This window comes from Rattus norvegicus, chromosome 2 (genome assembly GCF_036323735.1).
Source record: "Rattus norvegicus strain BN/NHsdMcwi chromosome 2, GRCr8, whole genome shotgun sequence".
Taxonomy (NCBI): Eukaryota; Metazoa; Chordata; class Mammalia; order Rodentia; family Muridae; genus Rattus; species Rattus norvegicus.
The window spans coordinates 1,435,677-1,453,744 of record NC_086020.1 but is presented as its reverse complement, the minus strand read 5'-3'; the positions used below and the strand labels follow the sequence as shown (position 1 = coordinate 1,453,744).

The window sequence follows — 18,068 nt, the reverse complement described above, 5'->3', positions numbered from 1 at the left end:
AGGCGGTAGACGATGACGTCAGGCGGTGGAGACACTGGGTGTTGATTCAGGAGGTAACAGGTATCTGCTAAGGGAGCTGAGGCATCCCTTGAATGTTATCTTCCTGTGCCGTAAATTCATGGGAGAGGCTTTCATTCAACAATCTTAAGACTTAATGCAGTCATCTTAGGGGTGAGTCTCTGTGGCCAAAGAGCCCAGAGTTACCTAGTCACTTTGAACCCTGCAGTCAAAAAGCGGCTAGGCCCAAATCCAATATGGCTCCGTGCACTTACTCAAATCAACATTCTGCCATGTGGCTCATTACCTGTGCTCAGGAACCACGAGGCTGTCTGGTCACATGTTCCAGGTCAAATCTCTCCAACCTGGCTCTATCCCAGAATTCTTTCTGCCTCCTGGATGTCCCACCTTCTATTCTATCCTTTCCTATAGACCATAATTTTTTTAACTGAAAGGTGATATATCCATACAAATACAGAAGATACTCTCTCTACAGTCACTAGCATTCTTAAAGCCTTCAAAGAGCTAATTATTCCAATTCTACTTTTACTTCTAACGCACCAACACCAACACCAACATTCAGATGCCATCCATGGGAGGACTATTGCTTTAAAGAACTTATGTGCACCTGCTTTTCCTTTCAGTTTATTCTGGTAATAATGCCACTCCAGCTGGGGGTTAGCATCAGGATGAAAAGGTGTTCTATGTAGACCAGGCTGGCCGGGAACTCATAGAGGTTCACCTGCTAGGATTAAAAGCTTGCTCCACCAAACATGGCTCTGATGAACTGACTCAATCTAACAGCAGCAGAGTCAGTTTTCTGTGGCCTTTGATTTCTTACAATGAAAAACAGGCAACTCAGATTCCAGGTTCAGATTGTAGGAGAAGAAAATGAGACAAAAAACTACAATCAGAATTTTGTAATTCTGGTATAAGTAGGTATAAATAGGTTTAAAGAGCAGGGGGCTCAGAACAAAGCGACATATAACACACAAACTCTCCTGCCTCACCACATAAGCCAGACAAAAGAACAGTAGACCAGAAGGTAGGTGTCCCTGGCCTAAAATCAATTCCTTTACATTCAAAAAATCCCTTTCAGAGCTGAGTCAAAACTACCTAGAACAAAAATAAAGCCTTGTTGGGTATCTAGAATTCTCTAGTATTTTCACATAAGAGAAAAACTGACTTTCAAACGAAACTGCAAATGTAGCTATATTGTCCAGAAAGAACTAAAGAAAAATGCTAAATAAATGCTTCTAATACGAGTAAGTAGTACACACATAAACCTGAAATTTCATTTGCAAAACAAACTGCCTAGTTGACTCAACTCAATGATACAGAATTATCCAAAACCCAGAAGTTAGTATGTTTACCTACATTAAGGGAGGAGTTATTTGAACAGAAGAGAAAGTCTGAAGACACAGTATCGCAGAAAAGTCCCCTTAATGAGCAATAAAAAGATATAGAAAATATCCAGAACCTCTCATCTATGTGAGATAACAGAGTCCTCAATTTAAGATACTCTTCTCTGTATATTTCAACGTACACTAAAGCACTACTATTCTAATTTCACTATATCTGTGATAATAAAGGGTAGCCAATTTGAACAAATGAATAAATTTAATTGAGAAAAAACAAAATACTTTCCAAAGAATATATTGCTATCATTTCAGATACACACACACACACACACACACACACACACACACACACAGACACACAGACTGTCTCTCTCTCTCTCTCTCCCTCTCTCTCTCTCTCTCTCTCATGTATCAATTTTTTTAAACAAACAAGAATACAGATCTTTAAGATCTGTTATACTTCTTACACCCAAGAGACAAAGAAGAAAACAGTATCAACATGCCTTCCAGAGGTCTGATGTCTGGGTGCCCTCAATACTGACATATTGCCTAAACGGAAAAAAAGAGCATTCAAACCCAAACTAATTCTTCTCACTAAAAACATATTTAGTCAACTTTAAAAAATCACATTTAGGAATAATGTTGACATAATGTAGAATATATTATGGACTGCACACCACCTTAATAGATGAATTTTCATTTCTTCAGTTTTCTGATAGAATGTTAAATCACTTCTAACAATAGCATAGCATTATTTCCTATTCTACATTCTAACCTTCTTCCTTTAAGAGTATAATTTTATAAGATAAATCTTATTATACAATTTAGTTATGTGTAGTTTCACCTATTTAGCTTTGATAAACTCCATTCTGCACAACTCTGCAAATTTTATTTAATGAAACAATTACAATGGCTACTATTACCCAATGTTGTTGATAAGTAATAAAACACAAGAGGTTTACAAGGAGTTAGATTAATTCTCACAACACTATAAGGAAAAATTACTATCACCCACAACTTTTATATTAGTAATATAAGTTCAACAGCTGGTGAGTGCCCAAATTGGAATTTATTTCCAGTCAGTCTGATTTCCAAGCTCTTAAATTATCATACTTGTTGTTATTAAAATCTCGTTGTAATAAAGTACCCACCACACCCATCCAAATAGAGCACAAAAAACTAACACAGTTCCACTTGGTGAGATTTAATGGGCGAACAAGACAAGGGAAAGGGGCGAGAGAAAGAAGAGAAAATAATGAAGAGAAGAGAGAGCATGAGGGTAGAAGAAGTCTGCCTTTCATTTGGAATATGACATAACTACTCCCATGTGGAGTTGGGATTTGGACCAAAGGAATACTGGGAATGTAGGGCTGTTTCCATGTCAACAGTTACCAAATGGTGTCGCTGCTCAAGGCAATTCCTGATACCGACAATATTGCTGTTATAATTCGACATATTTCAAAAAGTAGTTCATAAAAAAAACAAAGTCTATATACACAGGGAATTGTTCTTTCATTATTAGCTGTTACTAGTTCTGCCACATTACTATTATATTTATGGAGATGAAAGCAAATATTATCTCATAAGGAAAATTACTGACGTAGAATAACCAGAGATTGTTAATAAGGATTATTATAACCCAACTATTAGGATAATACTACATTCTAATAATAGTACTTCTAATAATCCCCCTGGTGTTCCAAAATATGATAGTACAGGTCCTAAAACTGCCACCCATTTCTTCTTGTCTCAAGCTCTGGCCGAATCTTTCGTGCACTGTGACAGCCAATTCTGTGAAAAACTGACTCATGAAAGGCCAATGAAAGAAGAACACAGACTGGAAACAATTTAAAAAAAGTCTATTCAGTCCCAAATCAAAGTACACCTGCCTGTTAAGATAAAAGACAGAGCAAGCACTGAATATCTAGGTAAATATATTTAAAATGCATTTTATAACATCCCTCAACAAACACCGAGAAGTCAACAAAATGATCTAAGTAATAAAAAGAAAAAACAAAACAAAGAAACAAAAAAACCCAAAAACCCCAAACCACTCTTTCTCGTCAACAAGGTGGTCAAGTAGCAGATGCCAACATGCAGATCTTCATGAAGACCCTAATGGGCAAGACCATTACTCTTGAGATTGAGTCCAGTGACACCATCAATAATGATCCGAGACAAGGAAGGCATCCCACCTACCAGCAGAGCTGATATTCGCTGGCAAACATTTGGAGGAGAGCCACACCCTGTCCAACTACAACATCCAGAAAGAGTCCACCTTGCACCTGGTGCTGCGTCTGCACAGTGGCATCATTGAGTCATCCCTTTGTCACCTTGTCCAGAATTACAATTGTGACAAGATGATCTGCCACAAGTGCTACTCATGCCTGCACACAGTGTAGTCTACAGGTACAAGAAGTTCGACCAGTCCAACAAACTGAGCCCCAAAGAAGAAGGTCAAATAAGGCTGGGGCCATACCTGGCCTGTGACCTTGTGACCAAATAAAATCCATTGCCTGGGGCAAAAAAAAAGAGAGAGAGAGAGGGAGAGAGAGAATATGACAAAGAAAAGTATCAAGCTCGGCACAGGACTTAAACCCTAGCATTGAGAGACAGAGGGCAGGCACATCTGTGTAAGTCTGAAGGCAGCCTGGTCTACAAAGTGAGTTCCAGGACAGCCAGGGCTATACAGAAAACCCTGACTCAAAAACAAAACAAAATTCTGACAATTAGCTTTCCTGTGTAAATCCATTATGACTCTTTAGCATATCCAACAAAAATTCATGTATTGGTGGCAAGAAAGTACACTGTTAACTATGAATACTCTATGCTGGTACAGAACACCAGACAAACCCACATTTGGAAAACAGCTGTGTAAGAAATATAGTAAGATACACATTTAAACAACTAACATAATAATCCAATAGGATTTTGTACTAAAAACTGAGATCTTACGAGTAAACTGTAGTGGTTTGGCTTGATGCTGCTTGTATATTGTTGTTCATATTGGTTCATCAAGAGGGGTTGCCCCAACCCCACCAGCAGAGCATCATGTACTTAGGTGATGCAATGTGAACTTTCTCTCCACTTTAATAGGTCAATAAAAGGTTAGAGCCTATGATTGCGTAGTGGATAGGAAAGGTGGGACTGGAGTCTCAGGAGGCAGTGGCAAGTAGAAGGAGAAAAAGAATGAAGGAAGAAGAGAGAAGGAAGCCACTATGCACCAGAATCATGTGGCTGGGAGAAACCAGAAGTAATAAGGTGTCTTAGAATTGGGAAATAAGTTAGCATTATATTAGATATGCCCAATCTAGGCACATAACTTATAATTAAAATATTTGGATTGTGTATCTTTTACATGGGCTGTTAGGGTTGGAAATTTTAGTAACAAATTGACAAACCCATTCCTGGCTTAGAACCAAAGTAACCCGATATGGAAATCCACCCCCATCCACTGAATATTAACAACTAGGGCTTCACTCTAAACCTGCTTCAGGGTGGAAATTAAGCATGAGTCTAAAGGGTGTACAGAGAGCTAACTGAGATGCTCCCTGCCCAAGCCCCAAGCACACCTAGGCAACCAGAGGTACCACACCAGCCGTGAGCTGGGACACAAGGTCGCTCCAATGCCACAACATAGTTGGGGTTTCCTGAGTCTGAGAACTTTTCCCAATCTGTTGGTTGCCATTTTGTCCTTACAACTGTGTTCTTTGCCTTATAGAAGCTTTGCAGATTTATGAGATCCCATTTGTTGATTCTTGATCTTAGAGCATAAGTCATTGGTGTTTTCTTCAGGAAATTTTCTCCAGTGCCTATGTGTTCGAGGTTTTTCCCCACTTCTTCTTCTATAAGTTTGAGTGTATCTGGTTTGATGTGGAGGTCCTTGATCCACTTGGACTTAAGCTTTGTACAAGGTGATAAGAATGGATAGATCTGCATTCTTCTACATGCTTACCTCCATTTGAAACAGCACCATTTTCTGAAAATGCTATCTTTTTTCTTTGGTTCCTTTGTCAAAAATTAAGTGACCATAGGTGTGTGGGTTCATTTCTGTGTCTTCAATTCTATTCTACTGGTCTATCTGTCTGTCTCTATACCAATACCATACAATTTTTATCACTATTGCTCTGTAATACTGCTTGAATTCAGGGATAATGATTTCCCCGGAAGTCTTTTTATTGTTGAGGATAGTTTTAGCTACCCTGGGCTTTTTTGTTATTCCGGATGAATTTGCAAGTTGTTCTGTCTAACTCTATGAAGAATTGGCTTGGAATTTTGATGGGGATTGCATTGAATCTGAAGCAGTCATTAAAAGTCTCCCAACGAACAAGAGCCCAGGTCCAGATTGGTTCAGTGCAGAATTCTATCAGACCTTCATAGAAGACCTCATACCAATAGTACCCAAACTATTCCATGAAATTGAAAAAGGTGGAGCACTCCCGAATTCCTTCTATGAAGCCACAATTACTCTTATTCCTAAACCATACAAAGACCCAACAAGGAAAGAGAACTTCAGACCAATTTCCCTTATGAATATCAACAGAAAATACTCAATAAAATTCTTCCAAACCGAATACAGGAGCATATCAAAACAATCACCCATCATCATCAAGTAGGCTTCATCCCAGGGATGCAGGGATGGTTTAACACACAAAAAACCATCAACGTAATCTACTATATAAACAAACTGAAAGATGAAAACCACATGATCATTTCATTAGAGGCTGAGAAAGACTTTGACAAAATACAACACCCCTTCGTGATAAAGTTCTTGGAAAGAACAGGAATTCAAGGCCCATACCTAAAGATAGTAAAAGCCAAATACAGCAAACCAGTAGCTAGTATTAAACTAAACGGAGAGCAACTTGAAGCAATCCCACTAAAATCAGGGACTAGATAAGGCTGCCCACTCTCTCCCTACTTATTCAATATAGTTCTTGAGAGTTCAATATAGTTCCAGAGCAATCAGACAACAAAAGGAGATCAAAGGGATACAGATTGGAAAGGAAGAAGTCAAAATATCATGATTTGCAGACCATATGATTGTATACTTAAGTGATCCCAAAAGTTCCACCAGAGAACTGCAAAAGCCACTTAGGCCTGGTCTACAAATTGAGTTGCACAAGGTGAAAGAAACGTTTTCCCTTGAATCAGCACAATTTCTGTGTCCACCTCCTCCACAAAATATGACCAGAGTCTCTAGAAGTGTAGGGACAGACACCACAAGCATGTAGGATGCTGTTAAGAGGTCCAAGTCGCCCCCACCCTAATTTCCCTTTGTCTCTCTACTAACCCTCCGAGTTCCCAATGAAAATGGCCAGAGAGTCTCCTGGGATGCTCTCCAGATGCTTTTGCTGCAGGTGTCCTCACGGTCAATTTTCAAAATGACTGCTTTTTCCAAGGTTTTTCCCAAGGTACACTACTGGGGACAGCTGTTATCACTAATACATGGCTAGGATTTTAACATCCTAGTGTTTGCATTCCAGCCCTAAGAAGGTCCCATCCCTCATCTTCAATTCAGAGTTGGTTCAGTTCCAGAAAATCTTAGACCCTCACCCCTAGGCCCAGAGCAGCCAGGTCTCCCTATTCCTACCCCGACGCCACACCTCAGGCCAGCCAGGTAGAGACAAAGTCGCTCACGCACAGAGTGACCCCCAGGCACCAGGTTGGGGTGCCCGGGTGCCCCAGCCCTCACTCACCTTACATGTCTGGACCTGGATGGCGAAGGAGAAAACTAGGTAAAGGAGGAGAGCAGTGAGCCTAGCCACCATGGCTGGGAGCAAGTGCAGGGCCCCAAAGGAGGACAGCTATTCCAGGAGGGCCTGAGAGGTGGGTGGGGAGGAGGGGCCGGAGAGGGGGAGCCTATCACAGCTGTAGGACCCCACCAACAGCTAGAACCATTTGAGCAACTTGGCAGCAGTCTGGGTGTGGGACATGGGGGAGAGGGCGAAGGCGGGGCTAACACACACCCTTGGGTCGCCTGATCCGGATTGGGTGGTGTGTCTACTTGTTGCCCACAGAACCCTCCCCATCCTGCATCGCTATGGGAATGTCAGAAGCGGCCTGCGAGTATCAGAAGCCAGGGGGTGAGAAACAGCAATGGAGATGGTACTCAGAAATGGCCACCTGTGAGACCACCACACCCTGGCCCAGAGCTTGCGACCTTGGGCCGCACCTTCCTCCTCTACTTCAGTTCTCCCAGCTGCAAGGACCCCAGCACCTCAGCAGCGCTTGCTACTCCAGGTTGAAAGCTGCAACAAAATCCCTGCCCCAGACTAAAAGAACTGGTCTGTGTGTGTAGCTGCCTGGAACCAGGTAGAAGCTGAGGATCAGGGCAGGCAACAGGGAGGGTGAGCTCAGTCCAGAGTAAAAGCTGTAGGGAACAGTTCCCGAGGCTTGAGTTAGGGATGGCCTTAGTGAAGGGAAAGTTCACAGCTGCTCAATCTACTGAGACTAACAAGTGCACTGCAGTCTTTCCCCATGAATCTCTCTCGCTGCAAATGGAGTCCTACTCCCTGGCGGTGAGAATGTAGATACTCTCTGCTGTGACAACCAAAAACCTACTGCAGCCTGGAATTGAAAGCTCCCAATATGAGCAGGGCTGCAGCCAGCTCTCAGGACAAAGAAACACTGCTCAGGGTGGCATCATGGAACCTGTCTATACCATCATGCTGCATAAGCTGCCCTGAGGCCACTTCAGAGCACCTCTCCTATTCCTATTTCTATGGGGTGGATACAACACATATACATATGCACAGGCAGGCAGGTAGGCAGGCATGCACAGACACACACACACACACACACACACACACACACACACACACACACCCTAATGAAAACAATACTAAAAAGAAGAGAAATTTTCTGAGCCTTTAACAAAATCCTAATTCCCTGACTCAGGAAACCAAATCCTATATGCTTAAAGGGGAAGTTAAAACTTACTGAGAAGGGTGCTCTCTATTCAGAAAATAAGGTTCAAACAGCATCTGTCTTCAAACTACACAACAGAGCTGCGGGGGAACTCAAGTCCATCCACTACCAGAAGCCGCGCATTTCGTACCTTGAGCTGGTACTAGAAGGTCTCAGCCCCATGTCAACAGCTGCCCAGAGTAAGCCCACAGCTGCTGGATAAACCTCTGGGACACCAGTGTTTCCTCTGAACATAAATAATAACAATTACATGTTTCTATGCTTCACACAGCTCACCAAACATTCTTTCTTAAGGGCTAGGCTTTCCCACACATGAACTTGTACACATGAACACACATAAATATTTTTTTAAATAAAATTTAAAAGTATTTTTCTCCTCTAAGACTTAAAAGCTTCCAGTTGGACAATCTCCCCCTGAATGTCTTTTTCATAAGCATTCTAGCATTTAGATGTCAGCATTGACTACATTTGGCAGCTGATTAAATACCACAGATCATGTCCCTCCTGGGTTATGCTGTTACCCTCAGTTCCCAGTGACTGGTTCCATTTCATGCCTTTCTGAGCTCTTAAACAGCCACGTACAACCTTTGACACTGTGACACATTGTCATCTACAAAGTTCACGATTCAAGAACCATGACCGATTGCAAAAGAAAACTCTCTGAAGGTTTTAGATCAGTTTACAGTTTTGTGCTGGGCCATAGCCCGCTCCTCAGGTTTCAGACAACTGTACATACACCCACTTTCCAATAACTGTGTGCTCTTCCTGGGCCAGGAAAATACAACCCCCAACAAAAGGCCACTCAAAAACACATCTGTAACACAAAATCCCTTTGAGGAAACTTTTGATTCGTGCCTTTAAATCTCTTTAGATAGAAAGAACTCACACTGAATATTTTAGGAGATTGTTAGAAGAATTTGAAAGTTCTAGAACGTTTAAAAGAAATCCATGCCTTTGGCTTTAACAAAAACAAATGCTCATCAAACTTCATCAAGCAGAAAAGGAGCCAGGAGGCAAAAGCTTTTTAATGAGACTTTCTGTTTTCAGTTTCTCTGTTTTCCAGCCCAGCTGTTCACTCCCCCCCCCCATCCTCCAGTTTGCTATGTTTTAAATCCTCTAAAGATTAGTAATGATGGTCTTAATTGTCTTCTGAGGAACAGACTAATGCAGGCACTCAAAACATAACATATACTAATAACAAATCCTGGCAATACGTTTATAAATGAAAATCAAAGACCTGAGGTTGAAATAAGTTGCCTTAGCATGGCCAAGATTCAAACTTGACAACACCGGTCCTACCCTAACTATTACTCTATACTCTGTTAAACACAAAGTGTTTTCTTCCCTCCTGAACTATTTCTCTAAACAACTCCTGAACCTGCAGAAAATGTCCCAGTAGAACCAGATTTCTCCCCCAGTAAACACACACTTATAGCACAGAACGGTGTGTTACAGCATAAGTTCATTCCTAGCCATTTGGGTGCTGTCCTAACTGCAAGAGTGGCTCGCCATGGCCGAGGTGGGCAGTCTGTGAGGCGTGTCTGATCTCTCTCAGACCACTACTTCCACCTAATGGTCTTTTATAAAAGAGTAACAGGGGAGATGTAGTGCCATATTGGATTTGGGCCTGACCGCTTTGTAACTGCATGGCCACAGTTAAGAAGTCATGGGATTGTTGGACAGAGGCCTCTCCCATGTATTTATGGCACAGGAAGAAAAGACCAAGTAGTAAACACCCAGTGTCTCCACTGCATGACCTCTGCTGAGCCCGGCTGATGCATGTGGAACGGACACACCTGGACCACACCTGGGTGGTGGTCAATTTACTTCTGCCTTTTACTTCCTCAGCATTTATCCTTGAGATTTAGGCTGGTCTTCTGGGATTTCTCCCTAATTAATTCAGGTCTCCTGGTAGGTCTTTTGTTACTGAAGTCATGAGCCAGGTAGTCAGGAGACAGGGTTTCCCACTGTGCTTCCCAGTTATTTTCTACCTGGAGACTTGGGTATATAAGTGGTGAATAAAGCTACAGGAGTCTCTCACTCTTCTTCCTCACTCTCACTCTTCTTCCTCACACTCACTCTTCTTGCTCACTCTCACTCTTCCTTCCGCTCTTCCTCTCTCTCTCTCTCTCTCTCTCTCTCTCTCTCTCTCTCCCTCTCCGTCTCCCTCTCTTCCTCTTCTGGCTTGACACGATAAACTGTGTGTGTGTATGTGTGTTTCTTTCATCCCGTAGGCTTTAGCCCGATTCTCGGTACTGTGTTGGTGCTGGCGCCGACATTGCACAAAATACCAAAACTCAAATTATCCCAGACTATGTAATTTCCTCAAAAGTCAACAATCAAGAATAACAGAGAATGGCTAAAAAGAGGTACTAAGATTCACTGAATCATATAACAAGATCTTTGTTCACTGGGGAAAGTATTCATCATTCTAGTCTAGGTTTCTACTGCAATGATGAAGAGAGTTGAGGTTTTCTTCAGTTCTCTATCTCTATCTCATTCTGTGCACTGTCCACTAGCCACTACCTGTACCCAAGTGTATTCATGATACTCTGCTGTACTGGCTGGACAGTACCTGATGCAGACCTGAGAAGAGATTGCCTCAATCACAGAGGCCTGAAGGCAAGTCTGGGGGAGGGCTGTCTTCTTGGTTAATGATTGGTGGGAGGAAGAGCAGTTCACTATGGGTGATACCACCCTAGGGTACCATCTCTGGTTGTAAGAAATCAGGCTGAGTAAGACAGAGGAACCAAGCCAATAATAATGTTCCTCCATGGCTTCTGCTCCAGTTCCTACCTCCTTCTAGGTTCCTGTCTTGCTTTAGTTCCTGCCTTGGCTCCCCTAATGCACTGTGTGACCCAGGACAGTAAACCAAATAAACCCTCTCCTCTCCAATCAGGTCAGTGTTCGTCCCTTCTGAGATTTGTTGTATTCAATTGCTAAGGTTTCTTTTCATTTTTTGAGACACAGTCTCATGTAGCTGATGATAACCTTGAGCTTCTATTCCTCCTGCCTCCACCTCCCAAACACTGGGATACCAGGAGTGATAATAAACCTTGTTTGTGTGGCACCAAGGTCAAAACTCTGGGCTTTGTGTCTGCAAGGCAATGTTCTATCAGCAGAGCTTCAACTCTTGCCCTCAGTTGGTGCTTATAGAAATTAGGGTTGCAAATAAAACACACCACAGAAGACAAAACTCCAGGCTGAAAAAATGACTTAGCAGGGAAAGCCACTAACCTAGAGAGCTTAGAGCTATACCCAGAATCCATGAGGTAGGGGGAGAGCACAAACTCTGACAAACTGGATTCCGACCCAGACACCTCCCCACCAGCTGCCTCCAACCCCCAACTCCTACACAGTAATGTAATTTTAAAAACTGAACCCAATCAGTAAGAAGAGACCCTGGAGCCCCAGCCCATCCCACAGCAGGGTATTGCAGCTGGGAAACCTCTTGAGTTTGGAAGTGGACAGCTTCAAAGCTTCAAAGAGTAAGGAAATACAAATCATGCAAGAGTGGATCTAAATAAATGCCTTCTAATGAGACATAAATCAATATCCTGGCATTTGCCACAGTGCCTGGTGGGAATCTAAACAGTTAATTTACCCTCCACACTGAGGTCGTTTATGAATGCTCACAGATAGAATTTGTCTCCTAGAGAGAAAAACTGTATCACAAAACAGAACAGACATGCTGGCCTGCCTGTGACTAATCCCTTTCCAGGAACTACTCTCTTCCCTTCCTGAATATGCATATGTTTCAGAAGAGGCCTGCAAACATGAATAATGTATGACCTCTGTTGGAGGAAGAGATTCCAGGACTAGGAAAATGTTCTTCTACTTGGAGGGGTACAGCAAAGCATCCAGAGGGAGCTAGGACCATGATCCTGAGCTACTTTCGTTTACAAATGTTGTCCTCAATGCTGGGCATGTGTGATGCAGTTTCAACCCGTAAGACAACGAAACTGACAGATTCTGGAGGAAAGAAGCGTAGGAGACAGTGTTAAGTATGGAAACACTGAATGGGAGGCAAAGCCCACGCTGAAAGGGGAGGTAGCAGAGTTGTCACTCAGAGTAGTGGTAGGATAATTCTGACTTGCATTTTATGTTATTCCATTATCTGTAGTTTGTCTCATTTTATTAAGTGTGAGGCACACCAAATCTGTCAATCACTCTGGACATGTCTCATGCTGCTCCTTTCTGGCACACGCCCGTGTCTTAAAAATTGTAGTATTTCAAGCACTCAGCCCTCCTTCCAAGGGGCTCTAGGTACAACCTGGGGAGAGAGAGTGTTTAAGCTAGAGGGTAAGAGGTTAGAGGAGAAAGGATAGAGGCCAACTGCTAAGTCTGTTCTAGAGTCTAGACTACACAGACTAGGGTGAGATGGAGACCAAGACCCGGTATGGATCACAGAACAGGAGGGAACACTTGTATGTAGAACCCTTGGAAATAAGGCTGAGTGCTTGAAATACTATGATTTTTAAAGGCAAAGCCCCTGGACACAAACAGAATCTGGGAAGGACCAAGAATCACAGAGTATTAGAATGAGAATTGGTACCTGCATAGCCATAAGAAGTTGATGTGTGTGTGCATGTGTATGCCCGTGTGTCTGTGCCTGTACGTGTGTGTGTGTGCAAAAAGCATGTGAGGAGAAAGTCGTGTTTCCCTACTGGAGCCATAAAGGCCTTCATACACGTGCTCACACACACATGCACGCACATGGACACACGCGCGCTTGCACACACACACACACACACACACACACACACACACACACACACACACAAACACTGTCATCCATTCACTCCGGTTCTTCACTGTCTCCTTTGATGCTTTCCAGAAATATCAAAATTGCAGGAGAGGGGCAGAGTGAGCTGTAACCGAGTGACTGATAAAAATAACCAAAATACACACAACCAGGTAACATGAAATCCAAATAAGAAACACCCTATATACTCTGCATAAGAGATTACCCCTGTATCCATACGTCAGAGCTGTATTGACTATGGCTCGGCCATTTGACTCTGACATAAGCACCTTTCATAATTTTGGTAAGACTATTGGTAAAACTGGGAAGATAGTTATACTTACCGCCTATAAGTTGAGAGAGTTTTAATTAAGATAATATCTGCAAGGGTTTTATCACAATGCTCTGCAGATAAAGTGATTGGCAAATTTTTGATCTGTCACTCTATCTGCCCATGATCTAGTTTGACTGAGAAGCAACTATGGGAAGCCACAATGTAACTACTGTGAGCTAAGCTAGTATTGCAAAATACAAAGACAAAAGAGCCCACCTGAAGTCTATAGTCTCTTAGGAGCACCAACTGGACAGATACCTGCGGAATAGCCTATTGCAGCACTAGCAGAATAACCCACTGGGGAGTCTAAGAAATGGATTTGTCTCTGGCAACGCTGTGGGTAAACCAGTCAGCATGATTTCTGGTGATGGTGCCAGGAGAAACCTGAGACGAATAAAAGCCTCATCTACCTCCGCCCCATTATACTACTCATAATTTAATCCTTAACAATACCTGTTTGAAAGACTGAATCATGATGCCTCCTCTCCAGAAAAGCATCCACTGAGGCAGTTAGTTATGACTGGATATTTTTATGTAGCCCCAAGAACAATGTTTTTCACAGCAAGCCCCAGTAGTTCTGCAAAAACATATAATCACTGCTGTTTCTGGTTTCTATGCCTGACAGATAGTGCAGGAAAAAGAAAGAATCTTTAAATCTTGGACAGCCTGAAGCTCCAGAGGTCCAGCTTAGCTCTTGGATTTCAACCAGCGCCTTTCTTAGAAGCCACTAAATGTTATTATCAAATGGATTCTGGGCAGTAGAGATAGTGTCCCTACTAAATGTCCTTCCAGTGCATACCACAGTCACACACTCCACATTACTCACTGGTAGAGATTCTTCACCGACTGCTCACTGTTAGTCAGGCTGAAATACAGGGCTTTTCTCTTCACATCATCTGCTTCCCCTTGGCAGAATCCCACCTTAACAGGAAGCTGCGGCTGGACAATGTAGGATTCTTTGGGGTGAGTTCCAAAAACTGAAGACCATTGGGAGGATAGAGAAAGAGGGCATAGGAATCACATTCATCGGATGCCAGAACGGCCTGGAAAGTGTTCACCTGTGGACAAAAAGGAATTGCAGACACCCTTAAACAAAGAAATAAACAAAAGAAGAAAATCAGAACACAGGTAAGGTGTTCCAACAAGGGGGCAGAGGCCAGATCCTTTTTAGGATTTCCCCATGTTGGTTTTGAACATAATCGCCTTTAGAATCCCCTCTTCAAATTACAAATATAATTTTGTAAACCATGTGTTTTTCTTAATCTTTTCTACCAATTTAGATCAATAGTTAAATAATGCATAAATGAAACACTGGTTTAAAATCTTTAGGATTGCAGGGAAGAGGATGAAGAAGAACTAACTAACACTAAAGATATTTGAAAAAGCCATATAAAGGGCCAGAGAGACGGACAGTTAAGGGCACAGGCTGCTCTTCCAGAGGTCCTGGGTTTAATTCCCAGCACCTACTCACCCATGGTAACTCACCCCTGCTTGTAACTTCAGTTGCAGGATTTCTGACAGCCTCACACAGACATACAAGTAGGTAAAACGTCCATGAACATTAAAATACAAAAGCCATATGAAAAGCTACTTGCCAACTTACAACAAAAGTTACAAGGTGGGTAATTCTCCTTCCATTGGCTACAAGTTCTCAGAAAGTCCAGAGCTAGATGTAGGACACCTTGCTCTCAAGTTGTTGGTCGATACCAGAGTTGTCAATTCTCATTGCTCAGGGCTACCCATCAGAATGTGATGGTAAGATCCTATAGCTGATGACACCACACATGTAGGTCAAAGAACTTGAAGACATCACACAGACCTGCCTGGACAGTACTTAGCAGGAAGCTTCCACCCCTGATAGCCACCCTTTATGATGCTAGAAGATGCTATGCAGACTATTCTCACTCCACTGTGACTACTCAGGGCTACATAACAAAAGCCCTGGCAAGATGTACTCATGGGTGGGCCATAAATGGCAGGAATGTAATGAGGATCACCAATCATTTTCTGGGTGGATTCAAGGTCTGCACTACAAGAGGAAACTTTTACCTGGCATTGTAAATCTGGTCAGGAAACCATGGCAGAGAGGCTCATAAGCCCTGGGAGTGAACCATAACTACTATTTTCTTAAATGGATATATATTATCAAACTATACCAGTTACAAGCTCATAGATTAACACAACTCTCGGTGGTCATTGGGGGAGCATCTTCATACAGTGGATGGTAGTTAATATACATTCATAACTAGTCCGAGTATTGAGAATGAACTCTCTGTGGAGAGCTCAGCCACAGAAGCTCCCACCATATCAAGTTCCCTCAAGGCTCAGGGAATATTGGAAAGAAAAGAGGTGGAAAGAGTTTAAGAGCCAAAGGTCAGAAGGAGTTGGATCCAAACAATGACATGTTCTCATGATATGGTCGTTGAACTCACAAACTCAGTGCAGTTGTTGTCCAGCAGGAGAACAAAGCACTCAACATTCCCGCATGGATGTGGTAGGGCACTGAAGCCCCTGCCTGCAGCTGAGAAGATTCTGTCACTTGAGAACTGCTAGGGGTGGGGTTTCTTTAGGGGTATGGTCCCTAGTGAGTGGACCATGCTGCAGTGGTGGCCCCTCACTCATGAGTAGGCTTCCCTGTATTCAAGGGATTATTCAAGTGGATATAATGAAATATACTATATCAATGTATGAAATTCTCAACAAATAACATTAAAACAGTGTATTTAAAAATGGTAAGGTTGTAAGCTTCTCCAGTCCAAACTCTTTTGAGAGTTCTGGACAAGGAACAAAATTGACTTGCTCATTCCTATACCCTCAGTTTTTATTTTGTGTCTGAACAGCTTTCACATCCATATATCATATTAGCATCCATGCATGCACCCACCCATGCATCCATCCAATCTATGCATCCATCCATCCATGCATCCAGCAAGCCATGCATCCAGCAAGCCATGCATCCATCTATGCATCCATCTATGCATCCATGCATCCAACATCCATGCATCCATCCATGTATGCATCCATCTATGCATCCATCCAGCATGCATCCAGCAAGCCATGCATCCATCCATCTATGCATGCATCCATCCATCCATCTAAGCAACCATCCAGCATGCATCTATCCATCCACCTATGAATCCATCCAGCATGCATCCAGTCAGCCAGCCATGCATCCATCCATCCATCCATCCATGAATCCAACATCCGTGCATCCAGCAAGACATGCATCCATCCATCTATGCATCCACCCATTGCCTACTGCAGGCAATACTCAGTCAGGAAGCAGCTGATCAAAAGGCGTCCATACTTATTTCACAGCCAAACTCCCTTTCCCTTTCAATCTCTTTACAATGAGAATTATCTTGTCACATTGCAGATGAAGAAAGAGACCCAGGGACTGAATGATTAATGGTGGAAGCCAGCCAGACCCAACAGTTCATCAGCTGCAATAGACAGTCATCTGAACTCTACCAAACAAGCCATACCTGGACACCTGCTCTGACCCAATCTCCCTTCCCAGGATCAGCTCCACTAAGCCCTCTACACAGTGTTTAAGGGTCCCCACTCCTACTAAGTGCTTTGATGCTGTGTCCATATTTCCCTGCACCAAGAAAATCCTAACCAACAAGCACTGCCTCCTGGGGATCGAGGACTATGATTCCCTGTGGAACCCCTTCCATCCTTCGGCATCCACTATGTTGGTTTTCCAGTAATGTATTTGGCTCCTGTTGGTTGTCTGATTTGGCTTTGGCCTCCACTCACTAATTCATCTGAATATTAATTCATCGGGGTTGGGTACCTGCTAAACCACATTATGTTTGATGCTGCAGTCAGGACAGAGCCAAAAAACTAGGCCCCAAGAGCCTGAATTATAGGAGAGAGAAACAGCCTGGACTGGAATTTTAGGAGAGTGACTGGGGACAGACATGGTGGCAGAGGCCACAGAAAAAGGAGAGTGTCCAAGACATCAGAGTTGGGTAGGGTAGCATCACAGTGGCAGCCAATGAATGAAGAGAAACACTGTGGGAGCCAAAGCAGACCTAGATGAGAGTTGGAGTCTGAATTAACACCAGGGTGACTGTGCAATTACTTCCTGATATTTCATTTACTGAGTTTCAAAGGGACCTTTTCTGCCACTACCACCTTCTTCCACCAAAGAATTAGTTAAGGGATGCTCCACTGTCTTAGACTCTGTAGTTGGCTTTTCTCACTAGATCATATATGCTTTACAATTTAATAGGGAACTGGGGAGACATTTCTCTTACGAATACTCGCTTTATAAAGAAGGTGGATGACAAGAATAAAAAGAAATCACTTATTGGTATCATTACCTCTTCATTTTGCTAAACAAGACAAACTGACACAACAAGAACCTCAAAACTGAATACAAGGAAGGAATGTGTCCTTGTGTTTTTTTCTGCCTTGTTCTAGAACATCTCAAATGTTACTTTTAACTTTCTGACAGTTAATGCTAAAGTACAGCTTTGAGGTTTGGGTAATAAGACAAAGAAATGCAGATATTAATATGGCTTCAAGAAAAAAAAACTCTGTAGATCCTCTGTATTCTCTAAATGGAAGAGTCTGCTTACCTTCCTTGTTTTTCAAAACAAAGTTCATGAATTCAGTCCCCACATTCTACATTTGTTGCAGCTGTAGTCCTCAAGTGTGTCATCTTCGGGGCTTGACCCTCCCCAGAAAGGTC

General features: G+C 42.7%; 1 long non-coding RNA gene across 1 annotated transcript in view; it reads left to right on the top strand.

Annotated features, from left to right (window-relative positions):
• Nucleotides 1-17,690, top strand: part of LOC134485555 (uncharacterized) — a 104,870-nt gene extending 87,180 nt beyond the window's left edge. Inside the window, exons 2-3 of the long non-coding RNA XR_010063677.1 lie at nucleotides 14,280-14,494; nucleotides 16,743-17,690. This is a non-coding gene — a long non-coding RNA (uncharacterized LOC134485555). The remainder of the gene's footprint in view (nucleotides 1-14,279; nucleotides 14,495-16,742) is intronic.
• Nucleotides 17,691-18,068: the final 378 nt, after the last annotated feature.